Here is an 8142-nt window from a genome sequence, read left to right on the forward strand (position 1 = left end):
GTTAATAGTAACAATCATATTATTCTCTTTAACTGTGACACTCTGCTTGCATTGTGATAGAGGACAAATGTACTGTACACATCAAGGATCAGGCTCACAGGACTTTGTGGTCCTGAGCACGAATGGTTAAAAGTGTTACTTCTGCTTTCCCTAGCGCTTGTGGATAACATCTGCAACGGCTGCGCAATAACACAACAGAATAGTAACATCAAAAGAGTTAGAAACACAGCACCTGTGCACGTGCTTACACACTGTTATGGAGCATCTATGCACTATACTTTAATGTAGGGCAATACATCAATCAATATCGGGATATGAGACTAGTGTCTGCAGACTTTTGCCTATGCAAATGAAGAGCAAATGAAAGCAGTGAGCTAAGAGGAACTGCACTGATGATGAAAACCTTTTACATTACACCTAGTTGTTGGATGTTGATGTAGAAATATTGATTATTCTGGCTTTAACGTTGTATCCACAAATCTGTTTGGTGTAAAAGACAACAGCCACACCTTCACATTCACTTGACTGCAAAGAGGCATGAACCATTTTGTAATGTACTGTTGTTGGTGTAAGTCAGGCAGGGAAAATCAGGGTGAGTCTGGGTACCCAGGCTGAGTCCTGAGCTGTGTCCTATTTCTGTGTCTCCCTTTGACAGACACAGCCTAAGATAGATAGATAGATAGATAGATAGATAGATAGATAGATAGATAGATAGATAGATAGATAGATAGATAGATAGATATTTATTGATCCGATAAAATTGGAAATTATAGTGTTACAGCAGCAACATCAGTCCCACAGCACAGAATATAAATAAGCAATAAAATACAAGAATAAATATTTGAATTTATACAATGGTGTAGCTTTCAGAGGACTGAGGCTAATGGGCTGAACCTGCACCTCTCCCCCCAGTGAGAAGTCATCGCCAGGTCCTGCCCCTTGGCCCACAGCGGGGCAGTAGAGCCTGATGCACAGTTAGCCACTAAAGGAGTAGTGAAAGGGCCACCTGGCTGTTGAGACCTGCTGGGGAATCCCACATATGTAAGACTAAACCATTTTGATATGCATAAGACGCATAGTGCTAAATGTTCCACTTTTAGAATAACAATCTTACCAGCTTTGTGCACAGCTGCAAGGATAAACAAAGGTTAAATTACATTTTGTAGAAAAAAATGTTTGAGTGGTCACCAAAGGCATTCTCTCGGGAAATACATGAGAGAGCGAAGCATCCATCTCAACGTTACCGTCTTCGACCGCAGCCGGTGGGATTGTAGGACACAGAGCTGCAGAGGACACTGGGGGTTGCTTTCTAGAACGTCTTTAACCCTCGTGTTGTCTTCCCGTTGACCAGGGAACTCTGGTTCTTCTGGGTCAAAATTTAAAACACTAACTTTTTTCAACATTTAGGTCGTCTTTTTTTACACTTGTGTCTCTTTTCCTGATGTTTTTGTCATTTTTCAAGCTTTTTCCAACATTTTTTGTCACCTTTTTCCAATTTTTTCACTATTTCTAAAAACAGCAGAGGTCTGAAAATATCCACAGATATGTCTGATGTCTCCATTGATCCCAATACCCTTCATACAGTTAACAGAGGCTGTTTTTTTATTTATAGAATTTATTTTCGATGCTGTAAAATTGAAAAAAAGGAATGAAAGTAGTGAACTGATCATTCATTTTGCTTGTGAAGAGCGTTGTAGGGAACCATCCAAGTTATTATTTTTTTGATGATTTGAAAAGAAAACTCCTAATTTCTGATATAGAAGCTTTTTGAAAATGGGTCACATGTGACCCGAGGACACCAGGTGGGTTAAAAGAAGGTTTTACTGTGGAACAGGAAGTTTTTGTTAATCAGTAAAAGAAAGGAGAGGTGGCCAATGGCCTCGTTGCACTTCTTTCTTTCTTTCCTTTTTTCCTTTCATTCCTTGGACCCTTTTAAGCCTTGCCATCAGCGTGGCTCTAAGGATGGTATGTCACTTTGATGGATTGCCATGGAGTTCTGGACACACATTCATATCGCCCCGAGGAGGACTCCAAATGATTGTGTTGATCCTCCAACTTTTCCCCAAGCACCACCCTCATGGTTTAAAACATTTCTGGCACCACCACTGTTTATTAATAGTTTCATTGTGCATGTGGTTATAGTTCGTAGTTTCTGTCCACCCCATGAGGAATTCTAAGTAATGACAACAAAACATCCAGGTGACACAAGCCTTCTGTGATCGCACATCGTGTTGGGTCCTTGTAAATCATAGAGCGTGGTCTAGACTTACTCTAGCTGTAAAGTGTCTTGAGATAACTCTTGATGTGAATTGATTCTATAAATAATTCAGAATCTCCTGAATTCAGAATAGGTAATTTGTCTTTGCTTTTTTTGTGCGCACAAAAGTTGGCGGTTGACAGCATTTTCTAATCATAGCCATACTGAGAAATCCAGAGAGAGTTGTGTGGAGCTGAGAGTCTTAATTAGCGTTGTATCAACTCATTTGGCAACGCCTTGAATGGAACAGGTGTTTATTAACACAACACAGTTACACACTAAAGCTTTAAGATGGATGCAAAGCTTCAACAGTGAAATTGTTTATGTCATCACATAAACACACATAAGCATCATGATATGTGGGTAAGTGTGTGAAACCATGATGCATATATAGAGAAAAGAATAAATTCAGTGAAACGTTGTCCTTCATTAAAGACTTTTTGGGTTCATGGTGAAGGATGTAGAATTTTACTGTGTTTGGGTTTGCAGGAGAGAGAGAGAGAGAGAGAGAGAGAGAGAGAGAGATTTCATTGACATTGTCACACTTGGCAGACGTAAGTGTATCTGCTCTTTTTGTGCTTCCTCGATGGAGCGTCGACGTTGACTGAATCAGACTGGCAGTAAAACTAGCCGTGAGCCGGTGTGACACTGCTCTTGAGGAGCCGTCATGCACCCCGGGGCTCGCTCTGTACTTCATCCCTTTTACTGCGGTGTCAGCCTGCTCCTACACCCACTCCTGAAATTACCCCACACACTTGATTTATACCATGTTGTCCCTCCACAAAATGGACTCCCATTAAACGTGCTGCTCATGTCAGCCCCAATAAGGGCCCAAAGTGTTTAAGATCACTGCACATGACGACGCTGCGATGTGATTCTGCTCCTACTGTACATCTCTGGAATGGTGTGTGTGTGTGTGTGGGTCGCTAATTTAATGGCTGTGTATGTGTGTATACGTGTGTGTGTTTGTTTGTGTGTGTATGTGTGTGTGTGTATGAGGGTCATTTAATGGTTATGTGTGTGTGTGTGTGTGTGTGTGAGAGTGTGTGTGTGTTTGAGCATCATTTAATGGCTGTGTGTGTGTGTGTCGGAGGGTCATTTAATGGCTGTCTGTGTATTTGTGTGTGTGTCTGCAGGTCATTTAATGCCTGCGTGTGTGTGTGTGTGTGTGTGTATGTGTGTGTTTGCGGGTCATTTAATGCCTGTGTGTATGTGTGTGTGTGTGTGTGTGTGTGTGTGTTTATTTCCTCCTACACCTAAGTTAAATGACCTACTAAATCTGAAGTAAATGAACACAATGCTGTGTCCAGCTGGGATGGGTGATGGAAGGGAAAGAAGAACATGATGCCATCCATTGTTTGAAGAGCACAAAGGTCAGCTGTGTTAACAAAGCAGACACACACATTTTGTTTGATTTTGGCAAACCTTCGATCCGTTTACGGCAAAATGACTTGATTTTGCTGTAGTGTACCATACTTTTTTCATTTTATTGCAACTAAACGTCTTTACCTCAAGTATTGCTGGAAGCAGCAGTTACCCAGACAAAACTGGATGATGTTATTAATACCTACCCAAAACCTTTTAATTTCCCATGCATCTGGGACTGAGCAGCAATAGATCTTTCTTCCAGGGTGCGATTTGTGAAAAAAGCAGAAAAGAAACATGCATGAATTAAATCCCTCTTCCAGTTCCATGGACATAGTGCCACTCCGCCATCATTTTTGCCCTACATTTTTAAAGCTTTTCTTTTTACATTTGTCACTTTTCTCTCTTTTTTTACTCTTAAAAAAAAATCTTTTACTAATTGTATTTTCTCCAAATGCTATAAAACACACCCAGAGTCCATAGAAGTAGGGACCTGCTCATTAATTTAACTAGTGAGGAGCGTTGTTGGGAACCAGCTACGTTATTTTTTTGGTAAAATTAGTTTGAAAGGAACCCAAATTTCTGATTTAGAAACTTTTTAGAAATGGGTCAAATTTGACCCGAAAGACAACAGGAGGGTTAATCACCAACGGTGTGAACTCCACACACTTATGGCACAATTATGGTTTTGCTTTGTGGATGCATATACATAGCTAGAAATTCCCAGAGATGCCTCTGGCCACGCATGCACACCTCCATCATTTAAGTCTGATTGCTGATGTCAATACTATTTCATGCAACTGCAACATTACCAGTGGATGCTGCCCTCCGTCTGTCTGGATGATTAGCTGTGCTTTAACTAGGTAATTTATGTATGAGGGCATTTATTTTGACCTGAGCCTCCTACCACAGATTGTCACGCCACATCTCATTTATTGTAAAAGGCTGGCGGCGGCGTCCCAGAGCAGCCGTTCCATAGGCCCAGAAAACAGAGCTCAAACGCGATTGCATCTCTCAGACAAATAAAAGAGTAATGAAGAGTGTTGGAGGGAACAATGGAGCGCGGTGGAAACAATAAGTGGCATTTGCTCCTGTAAGCCCTCTCCATTTGTGCTGAGTATAGGAAGGCATAATGAAAAATACAATTTCAATTTAAGATCCATTTCTCATTTCACCACGGGCGTTGTGTCAGACGTGAGAAATTAAGTTCCGACAACAAAGACACTGAGTTGGATAGAAGCTTTAAGTTATGCAAATATGGCTCAGTTTTTCTGAAAAGACATAAAAAGCCCATAAGTTGCGATAAATCTGATGAGAAGATATAAAGAACCACAGAAAAATCTAAGCTTACCAAATGGCAAACTTTAATGTCAAAAGGAATCTCAAATATGAAACACAGTGACAGGGAGCATTGGATATTACAATTCATCCAGAACAATGGCGACAATCTGGAAGGTCATTGGGTAGACTCGTCCTCCTTCCTCTCCCTGTTCGCAAACTTAGCTTTGACTATTTCTAAGGACTTTGTCTCCTGGGACAGGTTAAATGAACACTGCGTCCCGTGTGTGAGAGAAGTCCTTTCTAGACAGCTGCCTCGGGATGAACTGACGATGGCGGCAATGTGCGTGACCAAATTACTAAGACTGACAGCATTTGGCCATCTTAGAAGTAAAAAACACACAGGTAATTACCCCCCCCCCCCCCCCCCCCCCCCCCCCCCCCCCCCGCTCTACGGAACATTCTAGCATCTTTCAGCTTATTCTTTTGGTTTTACTGCTCCCCCACCTGTGGCCCTTTGCTGCAAGTCTCCCCCCTTTTCTCTCCCCTTTCACGTCTAAGTTGTCCTAGAAAATAAAGCCCCAAAAAAACCTGCTCAAAACTTATTCTTATAATATTAATTTAATATATGATAATAATATTATTATAATAGTTTCTGGTCAGTGAGATAACCTTGACCCTATCAAACCTTGGATTGGATTAGTGTGCAAGTGTGTGTGCGTGCGTGTGTGTGCGTTGATATGCAAGTGTGGTATAGAGTGTGTTTGTCTGTGTCTTTGTGTTAAAGTGTGTTTTAGTGTGTGTGTGTGTGTGTGTGTGTGTGTCTGTATTTGGGTGCAAGTGTGTTATAGTGTATCTCTGAGTGTAAGTGTGTCATAGTGCGTGTGTGTGTGTGCGTGCGTGTCTGTGTGTTCAGATGCAAATGTGTTATAGACTGTGTCTGTGTGTGAGTGTGTTTTTGTTTGTGTGTAAGTTTTTTATACTGTGTGTGCGTGTTTGTTTGTGTGTGCACGTGTGTGTGTGTGTGTGTGTGTGTGTGTGTGTGTGTGTGTAATAGAGCTGAATAAGTGATGGGGAAGTATCAGGCTGGAAGGCTGCCAGCTCTGTCGATTCTGGAGATAAAACCAATGTGAAGAAAATGAGAGCGGGAGCTGATTGGACCGAGCGGGCCCGGGTCATAAAAGGAGAAATGAAGACTAATGGCCAGATGATTTGCCGGGGAGATGGGACACAAATGAGAGGCTGGTGGGGAGGGAGGACAATGACTAATGACAACTCCATCCCACAATCGGGACATCCACCTACTGAGAGGATCATTGGCCTTTTGGTTGGGATGGCAGGCTCATCGACCACACTCCCATTCAATAACTCAAACACACAGACACACACACACACACACACACACGGCAGATGGACACAGCATGAAGAGAGACCAAACACATGCACACCACACTCAGCATTTCAGTAATGACATTTAATATGACTATTTGTCACAAGCCAAAGTTATCGTTACCATCATTATCAGATAAACGAGCTTGGCCTCGTCTTCTCTATCATCCCCTACTGGTATTTAATAGTCACTCTGAAATATTATATCACCAGTGACTAAATGTTGATGTAGTCACTTCTTTGATTATTAAATTATAATCACGTCTCCAACAAGGCACCCGGCACAGCGGCCCCAGGATCTATGGTGGGCAACCTGCGGCCCCGGAGTCGCCTGCGGCCCCTCACCGGTGGTGATGTGTCTTTAACAAAACATCAAATGGAAATGAACAAGGCTCATATATTTATTTTCTAATATGAACTCTTATTGAACTCTAATATGAAAAAACTCTTTTTTTCTTTTTTCTTTTTAAAGCTTTTTTGCCTTTTAAGGGATATAAGTATATTAAGTAATGCTATTCCTACAACACATTTAGTAATTTTAAGTGAATTTGTTAAAGTAGTTACTGCATTCCAAAGAGGTTGATTTGTTCTTTTCCTCAAACTTCTGCTCTTAGTATTTACCCTATATGCTCATATACACACAAACATCTGCATATACAGTACATATCCCCACATACAAACATATGTCCAGTTGGACATGTCCACATATTTACGAAGACTCCTACATTTTCATATTAACCCATCCACATTTACTCACGTGTACACGTATCCTAATTGTTCCTAATTATGTGTTTTCATGTCAAGGCAAAGAAAGTTTGTTCCCTATTATGTACAGTATGTCTTTTATAATTCCAATCCATTCCTCTTTAGTTGGGGCTCTTAATTTAGCCATTTTCTAGTTTATACTATTAAACCACTATAATACCATTTCATACTTTTTTACTAGCTGCCAACATCATTTTTTATCAAGTACCTATCACTAGAAGTGGTTATGGACGGGACATTGCCAAGCTATATTATACAGAAATCCTGTTTAATGTCCCTTTAATGGTTCCCATTGTTTCAATCCAATAAGGTCTGAAAAGGTCCACAGATATCTGCTCGAGTGTTGCCATATTCCTCCAACATCGTCCCAAATTAGGCAAATCCTTCTGTCTTTGCTGTAATAAAAATCTAATCATATTCCTTCATGTAAATTCCCTCCAATTATCTGAACTGGAAGTGCTCAGCTTGGTTTTGCAAATGTTTAACCAATCCTCTACTGAAATAGTTATATCAGCTCCTTTCTTCCGTTTCGTTTTAACATACAGTGTGGAGCTCCCATTATGGAGCTGTAAGCATGAATAGATTCCAGAAGTCAGTCTTTTTTTTAATCTTAGATATAAATGCATCAATCAACATGTGAATTAGGTCTGTTGTCTGAACAGTACTGATAAAGTGGGCTCTAACCTGCAGGTATCTACAGAAGTCCTGAGGTAAATTTTGGAAGCTATCCAATCCCCCATTGTCAGAAACGAGACAGTATGATGCAACACCTCTAAAAGGTTGTCTTTTTTTAAATAATGTCCAACCATCTGGGCTGGTTTGAAACATCTCAACAATTTCATTTTAGTTCCTAATTTTTGAATTTTAAGTAAATTAAGTATATCAGTTGTGCTGTTTTGTAATAATACTCCATAATTTGGCCGAGCTAATCCCCCCTTTTGTTTGGGTAATTGTTCATGTGATCAATTGTAATGACCGCAGAAACGATTCTTTTCCAGCTGATAAACACGACGCTGGTCGTGTCTGCAACCAATGCAGTTGCAGAGCAGGGACACTGCCTCCGTGACGTTCTCTAAAATGCATTTCGG

Source organism: Etheostoma cragini, chromosome 6 (assembly GCF_013103735.1).
Source record: "Etheostoma cragini isolate CJK2018 chromosome 6, CSU_Ecrag_1.0, whole genome shotgun sequence".
Lineage (NCBI taxonomy): Eukaryota > Metazoa > Chordata > Actinopteri > Perciformes > Percidae > Etheostoma > Etheostoma cragini.